The sequence below is a fragment of the Kogia breviceps genome, chromosome 2, assembly GCF_026419965.1.
Source record: "Kogia breviceps isolate mKogBre1 chromosome 2, mKogBre1 haplotype 1, whole genome shotgun sequence".
Taxonomy (NCBI): Eukaryota; Metazoa; Chordata; class Mammalia; order Artiodactyla; family Physeteridae; genus Kogia; species Kogia breviceps.
This window is the reverse complement of record NC_081311.1, coordinates 167,439,499-167,454,530: the sequence shown is the minus strand read 5'-3', so window position 1 is coordinate 167,454,530 and position 15,032 is coordinate 167,439,499. Positions and strand designations below refer to the sequence as shown.

The 15,032-nt window shown below is 46.9% G+C and overlaps 1 pseudogene; it reads right to left on the bottom strand.

The window, feature by feature from the left end:
• The window catches only part of LOC131750424 (aldehyde oxidase 2-like), a 61,124-nt pseudogene extending 47,176 nt beyond the window's left edge, over positions 1 to 13,948 (bottom strand).
• Between the last annotated feature and the right edge of the window lie 1,084 nt (positions 13,949 to 15,032).

The window sequence follows — 15,032 nt, the reverse complement described above, 5'->3', positions numbered from 1 at the left end:
CAGATAAATATAGAGAATATATAATACACACACAGTATATATTATATAGCTTAAAACAATAATAAAGAATATGGAGAAGCATAAAAGAAATAAACTATCATTACTCTAGTCCACTGATAATATTTTTATGTAATATATATTTGTACTATAGTTATAGTACAATATACTTTTTACTTTGACTTTTTGTTCATTTATTTGCCTATCATTAAAAAGCCTTTAAAATATAATTTTGTTGATTGCATAATAGTCCATCTTCTGGCTATTCCATAATATAGTTGTAAAATCTGCTATTGATGGTGGGTTTTTTTTTACATTTTGTAACTACAAATAACATAATGAACATTTCTGTTCATTACATGTACAGCTTTGTGTACATCTCTGAATTTTTTCTTAGATGAATTCCTAGTTGTAGAATCAATTGATAAGATGCTTTTCACAGCAATAACAGTTTATCCATTCTCTAGTATATACAAGACTCAACAACATTGAGTATTATCATTTATAAAGGGACCTTAAAAAGAGAAAAAAAAAGAAAGACAAGAAAAAAGGAAACCATTTTGGAACCAGATCTCCCCGACATTTGCGATCTGCATGGGACTGACTGGGAATGAATGGACAATCAATGAATTTTAAAGCAGGTTTCCATTTGCTGGTTCTTTCATTTCCCATTTTCTCCAAGTTTACCTCTTGTACCTTCTTCCTCAAATAGTCTCTCCTAAGTCTCTAGTAAAATACTTTCTTCCAGATACTTCAGTTCTCTGTCTGCACAAATGTCTCAGGCTGGCAGTTGTGCAGAGACGGCTTCTTCTCTGTCCAAGAAGCAAAACCAGCTGAGCGAAGCCAGTAGCGCTTCCTCTCTCACTCAAAACTCTGAGTGCTCTCACAATGGACCATGAGTGAGTGATAACAGAAGAAGCCAGTCTTCTCTTGCCTAGTAGATAGGAGCCTTGGGAATTCCCACCAGGGTTAGGTTCCTTTCACCCTTTAAGATCCCCGGGGCCAGCTGGCTGCAGGGTGGGTCTCTGACTGTATTTTTGCTTTTATCCCCAGAGTCTGTGCCTGGAAAGGTGGATAATATCCACATTCCAGAGAGAGAGAGGTTGCCTTTAACTTCCTTTATTTGTATTTCACAATGTTTTCCTAATTACACCAGCAATTTGATGGGTTTACAAGATAGTCATTTTCTCAGCTTGTCACCTGCTGTCTCCCCCACGTGGCAGTAGAAGATGGGACACTCACTGGGGACCTGGTTGGCTCCGGAGAGTGGAACACACCTGCTGGTCCATTTCCAGGACCTCATCCACTATTTGTGGAGTTGAGGCAAGAATACAAATGGAGGCCCCCGGCCTGTGGCCTGCTGCCCTTCCCTCCCCACCCTGGCTCTGTTCTGTACCGTGAAGGGCCTCACACACTCGTGAGCTAGCCTGCATGTCCAAGCTCTGTCTACTCTCTCCCCAAACAGCTCGTCTTTGGCCTCAGGGTGTACATGCTGGCTGTTATGATCTTCCCGAGGAAGATGGACTTGGGGAAGCGACTTGTGCCTGGGAATGGGGTCAAGAATGTATCTGGAGCACAGTCTAGAAAAGGGTGAAGGCTCGAGGCAAACAAGTCACTTTGGCCCCGTGGCCTCCTGAGATTGGCTGGAGGAGGACCAGCGAGGGGCTCTCCAAAGTTTGGAATCCCCCCTTGCTTCAGTCTAAGGGCAGTACTGCCTACATCCACCCTGCCCTCTGTAGAGGGTGATCAGATGTACTTGTCTGGTTTCCCTGGCAAACACTATGCATAGTGTGGACAGCATCCTCAATACAGTAGTAACTATTTGTTGAGTTCTTACTAAGTGCCAAGGAAGGCTTTGTTATGAGCCTGCAATTTCTCATTTGATTTTCACAGCAGCCTAGTGCGATATCATTCTTTGGTGGGGGAAACTCCCTGCACTCTGGTACTTGGGGTGAATTTTGGATTCCACTCTAGAGTTTTGGCTTCTTTATCTGCTCACACTTTCCCAGCTGGTCTGGATTCTTGGAACTAACCTTGTCTCCCCAAAGCAAACTCCGTGTCTTTGCTTGTCTCCTTGGGCTTCCTTGAGCCCTCCTACATGTCCTGTCCCGAGGCCTTGCTGAACTAGCCATGGAAGATGTCTGGCTGGCTGGCCAGACCACCTAGCCTCCCAGTGGTGTGATGTAGAGCATCAAAGGTGGTGTAACGTTCACCCTTCTCTCAACAGAGAGCTCAAGCTCCCATGAGTTAGCTGGAGCTAACTCAATTGGTCTTCCTTATGGTCTATTTAGATGGTCTAAAAAACTCACCTCATGTGCTCCCAGCCTGGACGAGCTGTCACTGTCATTCTTGCTCTGTAGGTTGCTCCCATAGTCCCCTACTCACCAAACAAAAGGTCCCTCCACTTGCAAGAATTGGCCGATACCCAGTGCAGTGGCATAGATTACCTAATCAGAGAAGAAGAAAAGTTATCAGTATTCTTTATTTTTACTGATTTTTAATTTCTTTTTCTTTAGAAAATTGAAACAAACACAGGTGTTTTGTTTTGTTTTTGAGAATATTTAAATAGCCACTAGTCTGTGGCTATAGTGGATGAGGTCCTGGAAATGGACCAGCAGGTGTGTCCCGCTCTCCAGAGCCAGCCAGGTCCCCATTCTCCTTAGATAATTATCCTTCCCACCACCTCAATTCCAGTTTTATTCTCTGTTCTAAAGAAGATGATAGTCTATCTGGTGAGCTCAGTTGCATCCATCTATTAAATTATTCATTCATTCAACATGTATCTCTTGACAGCAACTATATTTCAGATACTATGTAAGATGCATGCGATCCCCAAACAAGAAAATGTGGCCGTTTCTAAGGCACCATATGAGTGAAGTGTAATGCCTCAGACAGGTTGTTAGTAGTGCCCCTCAGTGGATTTTAGGTCACTGCATCAGAATTTCTGCTATTTGTTTAAAATGCAGATCTCTGGCCTTTCTCCAGTTCTCTTAAATCGGAAGGTCTGGGTCCCGGTGGAGGAATCTGCATTTAAGAGGTCTGCGGGTCATTCTATTGCATGGTAAAGTGTAAGAAACTCAGGTTTCCAAGGATGAAGGCATGGGGGAGGGTGGGATGGAGGAGGGTCAGTGTGGAATCGAGTTCATCGGGGGAGACTTCACAAAGAAGCTTGGGTTGAAGGATGGGAAAGCAAGGGATTGGTGGAGAGCGGGGGAGGGGCATTCGAGGTTCACAGCGCAGCAAAAGCAGAGGTGCAGAAGTGGAAAACTGCGGAGGATTGAGGGTTGAGAGGAGACTGGCCAGCAGGGACTCATGTAGCTGAGGAGGAAGAATGAGTTTGGGAGGCCAGCTTTTGGACTTCTCTGAATGCCGGGTGAAGGAGGGTAGGCATGGCCACATGAGGGGTAAGGAGCTGCTGAAGGACCTCAGATAGTGGAAGGACCTAAGGAAGGCAGGGTTTTAGGTGATTTGATCTGATTTTCTGCAATGGAGCAGAGAGAGTAAAGGAAGTCCACCGGCAACTGGCAGATTAGGAGAGTGTGTGGTGTTCACCCTTCAGGCCTCAATCTAAGGATTTGTATATCTGTTGTGTAACAGATGTCTGGTTTAGGGATTGTTGACACTTGAACGTGAGCTTTATTGATCCTGCAAAAGGGATATGTTTATGAACTCCTCTTTATTTATTTATTTGGCTGCGCTGCGCCTCTTGTGGGATCTTAGTTGCCCAACCAGGGATTGAACCCAGACCCTCAGCAATGAATGCAGAGTCCTAACCACTGGACCGCCAAGGAATTCCCATGAACTCTTTAGTAACTTAAACCCATTGCAAATTTTAAAGGATCGCTTCGATACATGAGGGGCTGTGTTATGGGTTGAATCGTGTGCCCCCCCCCCCCGAAGATACGTTGACGTTCTAACCTCTGGAACCTGTGAATGTGACCTTATTTGGAAATCTGCAGTGATGCAGATGTAATCAGACGAGGTCCTACTGGATTAGGGTAGGCCTTAATCCAGTGACTGGATTGTAAGAAGAGGGAAACTGGGACACAGACACACAGGGGAGAAGGTCGTGAGAAGAGGGAGGCAGAGACGGGAGTGATGGATCTCTAAGTCAAGGAACTCCAGGACTGCTGTCCTCCACCACAAGCTAGGAAGAGGTAAGGAAGAGTCCTCTTCTAGAGCCCAGATTTCAGACTCTTCACCTCCAGAACTGCGAGAGAAGGAATTCCTGCTGTTTTAACACCCCCAGTTTGAGGTACTCTGTTATGAAAGCTCGAATGAAGGCAGCCACATAAGTCACTGGGTAGAAAAGTAGGGTGTCAAGATGTGGGTGTGGGCCATGCGTGCTCTTTAGTTCTGTGCAGCAAGTGCTTTGATAAGCAGATATACCTTGACATTCTTCTCTGCTCCGGGGTGAAAGCAGCTACTTTGGAAACAACCGAGGGGTCCCTGAACTGGGCCGGGGTGGCATTGTGGTGGGGGAGGAGCAGGCTGATGCATGACCCCAACCTGGCTTTGGTGGGCATTGGGCTTATTCAACTCAGACCTCCCCCCAGGGCTGAAGGCTCCTCTGAAGGCTGCGGGTGGCTCCTGAGCAGCGTGTACCTGGACATCACCATCCCTGGGGTGCAGATCCTGCACTGGGTGCCATGGCTCTTGGCAATCCTCTCCTGGAAGGACACAGGCATGGTCACAGGCCCTGCCTTCCTGCTGCCACCTCCTCCTGCCAGGGTCCACATCCTGTGTCTCTCTTGTTATGGTGGAACCCTCTTGCTGAGCAGTGCACCCTCCCCTTGGGAAGAGTTGGCCAGCATCCCCTTTCCTTCTGGAGGAGGTGACCTGGAAGCCGTGCTCTAGCATTACGATTACTTCTCAAGCTCGAATGCCCAGATCCTTCTAATTGGGAATTAGCATGCAAGCTCCATTCCCAGAGTGAGAAGAATTCTCCAGAAATCAGTAATTATAAGGAAAGCGTGTGTAATTTCAAAAACAGTTTTCTTGAGCACCCCTACTTCTTTCCCAGCTTGGTTCTGAGCATGGGGTCACCTCTTTCTGATTAACTTGGAGACTCTCCACTATGGACCTCATGTTACTTCGTTCTTTAACTTCTTCTGGTGTGGCTCAAAAGGAGCTCTGCTTTCAAAGGTCCATGATTTTGGTCTGTGTTCTAGATCCTTGCTATTTAAAGTGCAGTCCGTGGACCAGCGGTGTTGGTTCCACCTGCTGTCTTTTAGGAAATGCAGAACCTCAGGCCTCTGCTCCAAACTTCTTGACTCATAATCTGCATTTTTAACAAGCTCCCAGCTGATTGATTCTTGGGCACATTAAAGCCTTGCTCTGGATTCAGAATGTAGTATAATTCTAGGATTTGGGCTTATTGGCCTTGGGGTGAACATCCTCTCTGACCTTCTCAGAGACTCTAGTAAACTCTGCTGGGTCTTTTGCCTTTGTTGACCTTCCTGGAATTGACTCTTATGTGGTTAAATCCAGACTCCTTCTTCCTGGAAGGACTCGCAGTGTTAATGGGTTTGGACCTATGACTCTCCAAACTCCTGTGACAATGACAGAGAAACTGGTGTGGTTATACCAGTGCATGTCACAGTACTCTTAAAACTCCATGCCAGGGGCTTCCTTGGTGGTGCAGTGGTCGAGAGTCCGCCTGCCGATGCAGGGGACACAGGTTTGTGCCCCGGTCTGGGAAGATCCCACATGCCGCGGAGCGGCTGGGCCCGTGAGCCATGGCCGCTGAACCTGTGCGTCCGGAGCCTGTGCTCCGCAACGGGAGAGGCCACAACAGTGAGAGGCCCGCGTACCACACACACACACACAAAAACTCCACGCCAGAGGGAATAATCCTGAATTTTACCCTGTTATCCTCAGAGGTGTTTTATTCTATGCACAATGCTCTTTGTGCGATATTTATTCTGCCTCACAGTCTAATTGGCATTAATCAATGTTTTGATCATACTGTTATCATTCAAGCAGAAAAAGTAAGAAGAAAGATGATCAGCTAATGAAATGTAGATGGATTTCTAGCTTTCTTTTAAAGCACTTCACAGATATTATTATCTTGATCAATAGGCATCCAAAGCTTCTACTTACTGGACCACAACCTAGAAGCCCCAGGAGGCACAGTCAACACAGCGTTGATTACAAAGATAGAGTTAAGAAATGAGAAATTTAGGATGTGCTTTCACCTGCACGGGGTGAAGCCTCATTTTGATGCTTCCAACACCTTTCACAGTGGTGACAGCAGCCCCACACAGAGAGCAGATGGGCACCAGGCACACGGTGACAGAGAAGTGTCTTATATGAGAAGCACAGGGAAAATCCAAAGGAGAAACACAGTTCTGCCCTGTGGGGAATGTGGGAACCAAGAAGGGCAACAGAAACCACCCCCTCTCCCCGTCACTCAGCCGAGAGGGTGGGGACCTGGAGGAGTTACTGGGAGGAAGAATTTAGAGTCCTCTCTGCCGACTCTGTATTATCTATAAGAATTGGGATCCTTAGGGGGAATGCGGGCATCCTGAACCGCAGAAACATTTTCCAAGCCTAGAACAGACCCACCTGGGTCTGATCTCAGTGGGAATGGACTCGTGTCATCAGCAATATGGTTGGACGTCAACTAGTAAACATTAGGACATTGATCCCATAACAGGTAAAAGGCGCACCTTTGTCTTTTAACCGTATTTGATCATTGTTTTGCTTGTTCATTTTAAACTCTCTGTATAAGGTCATTCAGCAGAGTTGGAAGGCCTGAGTCCTGAGGCCATTTCTTGATTTCTTGGGCCAGTGGATTTGGGAGCAGCCCAAGTCCTGGAATCTGGCCCTTAATGAAAGGCTGGAATCATGGCCCAGATCCAGCCCAACAGTAGAAAGAGCATTAGTGTCAGAGCCAGAAAACGTGGGCTCAAGTTGTTGTTCTACATCCTAGTTGCATGACCTGAGCAAGTCACTTCATCCTTCTGACATCAGTTTCCTCATCTGTAAAATGAATGCTTGGCCTAAATTGTGGTTTCTTTCTTTTTTTAAAGAAAATTTATTTATTTATTTATTTATTTTTGGCTGCATTGGGTCTTCGTTGCTGCACGCGGGCTTTCTTTTTAGTTGCAGCAAGCGGGGGCTACTCTTCATTGCCGTGCGCAGGCCTCTCATTAAGATGGCTTCTCTTGGGGCTTCCCTGGTGGCGCAGTGGTTGAGAATCCGCCTGCCGATGCAGGAGACACGGGTTCGTGCCCTGGTCCGGGAAGATCCCACATGCCGCGGAGCAACTAAGCCCGTGAGCCATGGCCGCTAGGCCTGCGCGTCCGGAGCCTGTGCTCCGCAACGGGAGAGGCCACAACAGTGAGAGGCCCACATACTGGAAAAAAAAAAAAAAAAAAAAAAAAAAGATGGCTTCTCTTGTTGTGGAGCACGGGCTCTAGGCATGTGGGCTTCAGTAGTTGTGGCACATAGGCTCAGTAGTTGTAGCTTGCGGGCTCTAGAGTGCAAGCTCAGTAGTTGTGGCACACGGGCTTTGTTGCTCTGCGGCATGTGGGATCCTCCTGGACCAGGGCTCGAACTCGTGTCCCCTGCGTTGGCAGGCAGATTCTTAACCACTGCGCCACCAGGGAAGTCCCTCTTTCTTTCTTTCTTTCTTTTTCTTTTGGCCGTACCGTGCACATGCGGGATCTGCGGTATGTGGGATCTGCAGTATGCAGGATCTTCCCTTCCCTTTGTTCCCCAAGGATCAAACCCGTGCCCCTTGCAGTGGAAGCACAGAGTCTTAACTGCTGGACCAATAGGTTGGTCCCTTAATTGGGGATTCTTAACCTGGGATGCATCGACGGGCCTTGGGAGGTCCACGATCTCCCGGAAATCGTGTGCAAAACGTTATTACTTTTTGTAAAAGCTCATAGATTATATCAGCTTCTCAGAGGGGTCTAAGACCTAGAGACGGTTAGAATCACAAGGCTGGAAGGTCCTTGAGATCTTCGTCGGCTGTGAGATGAGAGTGCAAGCCTGGCCTCTGGGCATCTGGGCAGGTACCTTATCTCCTGGGACGTGAGGTCTCGTTTAGACACCATCACGGTGCAGGCGCCACAGCCTCCTCTCCTGCAGGCATACTTGGTTCCTGTCAGGTGCACTGGGAAGGATGGTCAAGGAAAGACTCCCAGGCAGACACATCGCCTCCGTTAGAGCTGCCTTCCTAGGGTGTCACTAGCGAGGAAAGTCTCCTTTGTGGGGTGAGGTGCAGATCTGAGAAGGCATTCGCCTGCCCTCAGGCCTCAGTCAAGGCCACTCTGTATCTTCCTAGCTTTGTGACACTGGACATAGGAACCTCTCCCTGCTTGTTTCCTCGCTTGTAAAGAGGGAAAGGCAATACCTACTTTATCTTCACAGGCTTAGCATAAGCATATTCTAGGATAACAGAAGTAAAAGCCCTTGGAAAAATCCTATTTCATTATAGGTATTCTTCTGGGTTCCAATCATGTAATTGGAAGAGAAACACTTATTTTTAGCAGTTTAATGTATTGCTAGTTTTGCCCAGTAATTTGTACTACATTTGAAACCAAGTCAGTGAGCCTTCGGAGAAAATTCCCGTCCTTATTTTCATATCCCACTGGGAGTGTCCCTCTGCTCCTGCTTGGTCCAGGTCCAATCCCAAGGCTCAGCCTCCGCTCCTCTCTTTAGTCATCCTTCTCCCTGATTGTGGCCCATTTCCACACAGTTTATGGATTGGATGTAATTAACTAGACTGGCTAAGAAGACTTTGGAATCTTTGGCTTTAATATTATTATTTTTAAGCCATATGGCTTGCTCATCTAAATTAAGTCATAACCATAAATGCTTATCAGAGAGGTGTGTGAATGAGTGGAGTGGGCTGGGTGTGACTGGAGAGCTTGTGCCCCATTTTAGATGGAGGATGACAGGCCCCACTCAGCTCTGAGCAAGACTGCTGCCAGGCAGGAAAGACTATCTTCCCATTTTTCATGAGAAATTCCTATTTTTTTTAAAAAAAATGAGATTTCCTAATTTTCAAACGTTGACAACGAATTAAAAACTGTGGGCTTTTAAACAAAACTTGTAATTTCTGTCTTTTTAAAAATTTTTTGGCTTCTCTGAGAGATCCATTAGATTTACCAATTAAAATATGTTTGCCATTATGAAGATCTAAATTTCAGAATGTAGAATGGTGGGGAAAATCTGTTGTGAGAAAACAGATGTAGAGAAAGGTAATCTTCTCCTATGATGCTTGCTCTTCCTGAATCTGGAGAATTTGGTTTTCTTCCAGGGAAGGGTACGTGCAACACAAACCTCTATTACATAACCACCGTCTTGGGGATCTGGAAGGCACTTAAAGGAATAATTAGTGCTGAAAGAAAGAGCTTAGTTTCTATTTCATGGCTATTAAATCAAGATATAAGAAACTCTGGGGAAACTTTATCCTCTCCAAATAGCTCAATTAACTTAATATCCTTAGAACCATTGCCAAAAGCAAATAGAGAGCAAGGGCCACGGGACCTGGCTGTGTGGGGATGGAGAGGTTTGACTAGTTCTCATAATTGTAGCTGGCCTATGTTTTAAGGCAAACACAGACACGGCCAAGACTTGGATCAAAAGGGTCCAGTTCTTTCGTAGGAAGGTCAGCAGGGTGACTTCTGGTTCCACATTCCTCTTGATCACCTGCATTGGAAACAGAAAAGAGAATATAATGGGAATTGAATGGGTGACTCAGAGGAATGCCTGTCATGGCCTGCTTGGTTATGGACTGGGGTATATTAGGTCTGGTTTCATTTATTTCTTTTTTTGTGCCCTACAGGCAAACAACTTTTACACACATTTATAGAGTAAAAGATGCACCAACCATCTGTGGCAACAGTGCTCCTATATGTGATTAAAGTTAGGAACCACCACTGTGTAAAGATGCCCCTGTGTTTTCCTCTAAGAGTTTCATAGTGTCTGGTCTTACATTTAGATCTTTAATCCATTTGGAGTTTATTTTTGTATATGGTGTTAGGGAGTGTTCTAATTTCATTCTTTTACATGTAGCTGTCCAGTTTTCCCAGCACCACTTATGGAAGAGGCTTTCTTTTCTCCATTGTATATTCTTGCCTCCTTTATCATAAATTAGGTGACCATAGGTGCATGGATTTATCTCTGGGCTTTCTATCCTGTACCAATGATCTATATTTCTGTTTTTGTGCCAGTACATACTGTCTTGATTACTGTAGCTTTGTAGTATAGTTTGAAGTCAGGGAACCTGATTCCTTCAGCTCTGTTTTTCTTTTTCAAGATTGCTTTGGCTATTCGGGGTCTTTTGTGTTTCTATACGAATTGTAAAATTTTTTGTTCTAGTTCTGTGAAGAATGTCATTGGTAGTTTGATAGGGACTGCAATGAATCTGTAGATTGCTTTGGTTAGCTAGTGGGAAGCAGCAGCATAGCACAGGGAAATCAGCTCGGTGCTTTGTGATGACCTAGAGGGGTGGGATAGGGAGGGTGGGAGGGAGGCTCAGAAGAGAGGGGATATGGGGATATATGTATGTGTATGGCTGATTCACTTGTTGTACAACAGAAACTAATACAGCTTAGAGAGAGCTATAAAATAGAGAGCTATAAAAAAAAAATGCCCCTGGCACTTAAATTCTTCACGTTTGCTCCACTATCTAATTTTGTGGAGTCTTTCAACCCAGTATTTTGTACTCTTGAAATACTTCGAATTGGGGAAGGACTTGGATGCTGTGTGTGTGTGTGTGTGTGTGTGTGTGTGTGTGTCTGTGTGTGTCTGTGTGTGTGTCTGTGTATGTAAGTGTGAAGGGTCCTTGAGGGAAGAAGGCTGAATAGGAAGGGTTTCTATTCTGGCACCTCTGAGACACCTCCTGTGGGGAGTAAGTTTGATATCATCAGGGATCCTAAGAGGAGGTGGCAGAAAGGGGAGGTGAGGGAGTTGCTACCATCCTGGAGTGGTCCCTGAATGTGCCACTAGCAGCGTGGCCAATGGTGAGCCTTGTGGCCTCAGCTCAGGACCCAGGGAGGTTCTGGGGGAACACTAGAATTCCTCCCTCCCTCCCCTTGAAAAGTGGGGGATTTGGCACTCTAAAGCCACGGAGGGAGCTTCTTTGCTGCTTCTTTGCCATTTGCTTATTTCCTTTCACTTTTTCTTTGGGTGTCCTGTAAACACCTCCAGCCATTTTGTTGCAACAGAGGAAAGGAAGCTACAGTGGGCCATTCATGTTTGGTTCTTCTTTCTCCCCAGAAGAAAAACATGAGCCTGTGTAGACCTCAAAGAATAAAATAGTACAGGAAGATGCTTCCACGTTGAGATATTACAATTCAAAAGCTTTCTGGATCTCTAGGGGCTTCTGTCAATGAAAGAAGCAGCCCTCATCTGCCTGCCCTTACTTTCATCCCATGTCTTTTGAATATTTATTTATTTATTATCTATTTATTTGGTTGCCCAGGGTCTTAGTGGTGGCATGCAGGCTCCTTAGTTGCGGCATGCATGTGGGATCTATTTCCTTGACCAGGGATTGAACCTGGTCCCCCAGCATTGGGAGCATGCAGTCTTAACCACTGAGCCACCAGGGAAGTCCCCCAGGTCTTTTGAAAGCACTTAATGAGAATGTGGTTGGATAATATTTTTGTAATCTAGCTGATTCCACCTCTACCACACAACCTGTGTTTCCTCTAACCCTTGACTAATTCCCTGTCCGGGCTGCAGCCGCTTCATTCTGGGCTCATGACTCAGAAGGGATGCGGGACAGAAAATAGAGGAAGGAGCCTCCAAAGCCCAGGCCAGTGGAAGAAGCGAGTAAGGACTCAGCTTGTAAGTGAGAGTTTTGGAAGAATGTTTGGTGGCTGCTGGCGGTGGAGACTGGATACAGGAGAGAGAGTTAAAGCGAAAGTGATGAGAAGGGGAGAGGCTCTGCTCTATCTTCTTCCTTGGGCCAAGCCCCCATGTGGGGCAGGGGTGGAGGTACCTGACCAAATTCCAGCTAAGCTCATGGGCCCTGGAGGAGAGGTGGCAAGACCCCAGAGAAGCTGCATGCCTTGGAGCACAGAATGGTCCCTTGAGAGATACACGAGAGGAACAGGCCCGGCAGAAGGCACTGAGGGTTAACTAGTGGCCTGTGTGGACTGATGGTGAGGCCTGGAGGGGTGGCTGCCAGGGAAAAGTGTTGTAGAGTTTCCTCCTGCAATTCAACTGCAACTCAGGGAAAGAGGGGGCCTGGAAATTGACTGCAATTACACGTCAACTAATTCTGTATAATGGAGACTCAACAGAAAAATTAAGTTCAAAAAATAGGAAAATAAAGAGCGCTCCATTTCTCATCCTCCTGAGCTTGAGAATTGGTATATGTTGTTAGAATGGAGGGCCTCCAGTATATCAGGCCCAGCGCTAAGGGTCTCGTATAAGAATTTAAGAGGTTCCTAATCAATGAAAGAAGCATCTCTCTCTCAATCTTCACAATAGCCGTAAAGACGGGCACCCCGAGGCTCAGGGAGGTGAAGTAACTTGTAGAAGCTTGTCCAGTAAAAGGCAGAGCCAGCTTGGAACCAAGGCTGTCTGACACCGAGGCACGTGCCATTACCCCCAATGCTTTACCGCCTCCCCACATTCCCAGAGGCCGAGCCCAGGTGGACTGGATAACAGGCCAAATTAGCCTGGTTCCCAGCCTCTGGCTTCTTGTCCCTGATTGGAGCGGTCTCAACCCAAGCAGGCCACAAGTGCTCCCCTCACATTAGAAGTTTCCTGTTGTCTCTGCAAACTATGGTAGTGACACCCAACCCTTACCTTCCACTCATTCACAAAGAAAACCAATTCATCCGATCTCGATGGGCAAGGCTTTGCACCCGTAGATAAAGTTTCACCTTACAGCTCCAAATGGGAATGCTCTTTGGCACCAGCTGCAGAAATGAGCAGAAAGGATTTAGGTCTGAGCAACTGAAATCTCTCCCTGTGTGGAAGCAGACAGCCTGGAGCCCCAGAGAGCAGGGCAGGGGGTGGTGACTCCCTTGCTTCGTGGCCTTTTAAGTCAAGGGCACCTGTGTGTCCCAGCCTCCTAGCTCGTGCCTCACTTTGCATCCCACCAATCCTGGCTTTGAAGCTTGCTCGTGAATAGCCCACACCTCTTTGTGCTTCCTCGGAAGTTGGGGGGCTTCAGTGTTAAAACCATAAACAGCTGTTTAAACTTAAACCCACTCTGCATGCTGCTTCCGCCCCAGGGGCCTGTCCTGGATGGACTTCTTCCTTCTCATGGAGAGCTAGCAGTGGGCTTTCAGAGACCTCCCACCTGCCCCAATGTTTTTCTTATTCTAGCTGCAGAAATGTCTCCTCATAGGAAATTGCATGGACAAGTCCAATCTGTGCCCTGACGTGGAGGTGTAGGGTGTTGCACCCACCCAGCACCTTGATGCCCTTCCCCCTTCCTCCTGGCCCACAGGATTATTCCATTGGAAAATAGTGATCCAGTCTAGGTAACCACTCAACAGATAAATAAACTGGGGCCCACCTCTCCGAGCGCAGCTTCACCGCTTTCTCCCTTTGGTTGTCGTCTCTGCCACACTGGCCTTTCCCTGCTTCTTTCTTTTTTTTTTTTTTTTTTTTTTTTGCGGTACGCGGGCCTTTGACCGTTGTGGCCTTTCCCGTTGCAGAGCACAGGCTCCGGACGCGCAGGCCCAGCGGCCACGGCTCACGGGCCCAGCCGCTCCGCGGCATGTGGGATCTTCCCGGACTGGGGCACGAACCCGCGTCCCCTTCATCGGCAGGCAGACTCTCAACCACTGCGCCACCAGGGAAGCCCTCCCTGCTTCTTGAATGTGCTGCGTTCGTTTCTGTCCTAGGCCTTGGTGCATGTTACCCGTTCCGCCTCGACTTCTCTTCTCTCAGATGCTGGCGTGTCTTGTGCCTTCTTGGTACTTGGGTCTGAGCTCTTCCCTGACCACCCCATCTGAAGGAGCATGTCCATCACTCTCCTAACAGTTCTGTTTCATTTTCTTCATGGCACTCAGTCCTACCTGACGTGGATGCTTCTTCACCTGTTATTTGCTTTCTCCACTAGAATGTAAGCTCCCTGAGGGCACCACTGTATCCCAGGCCTGGAATGGTGCCGACCACAGAATAGATGCCCAATGAGTACCTGTTAAGTGACCAGAGAAGGCTCTTCCATGCTGCAGTGATGGCAACGCTGTTCCTGTCCAGCTGTGGTTGTTTGTCCTTGTATCTTCCCTCCTTCTCCATTTACCATCAAAAAGCAGCATCAAACCTCCCTTCCCTGCTTTCTCTCAATTCCAAAAGCATCTGCAGATCCAACCAATTGCTTCTTTACTTTCTACTTAATACACCAGGAAACCAGTCTCTAATCTGCTACTGGTAGTTTGTTGGCTTATCAGTGTTCGTATCTCATTTTCCCAATTAGGTAATAAGCTCCTGGAGATTAAGCAGCTGGTTGTTTCCGCCACCGTGCTCAGCATGGATGATAACTTGTTCATTGCAGGGATTCATGAATGCTTGACTGATTACCCCAAATACTTTAAATGAAGGAGGCATTAGTGATCATTCATTCATTGGCCCAGCAGTTATTAAGCATCTACCTTGCACCAGGCACTATGGTAAGTGGTAGAGGCACAGTGGAAAACAAGATTTACATGCTTTCTTCCTCCAAAGAGTTTATGGTTAGTAAGAGAGACAATGAACATGTAATCAAATATCGGCCGTTGTGAGAAACATAAAACAGGGGAATTAGCTTTGTCTGGGGAGAGGGGTCAGAGAAGGCTTCCCTGAGGAAGGGACATGTAGGCCTGCAAGATGACTAGGAGTTGATTCCAGGAGAATTGGGAATGGAGGGGAGGCAGGCTGGGGGAGAGGGAGAGTGGTATGTGGAGACGGAGGCCCTTCCTCTGGCTGCTTCCACTTAGGGGAAAACCGACTCAGGGATTGTTTAAGGGTCCACACAGTTTGTTCACCATCTTATTCTGCCCTTGTTTTTTGTTTTTTTCTTTTTTGGCCTCTGCCCCTGGCAGTGGAAGCATGGAGTCCTAACCACTGGACTT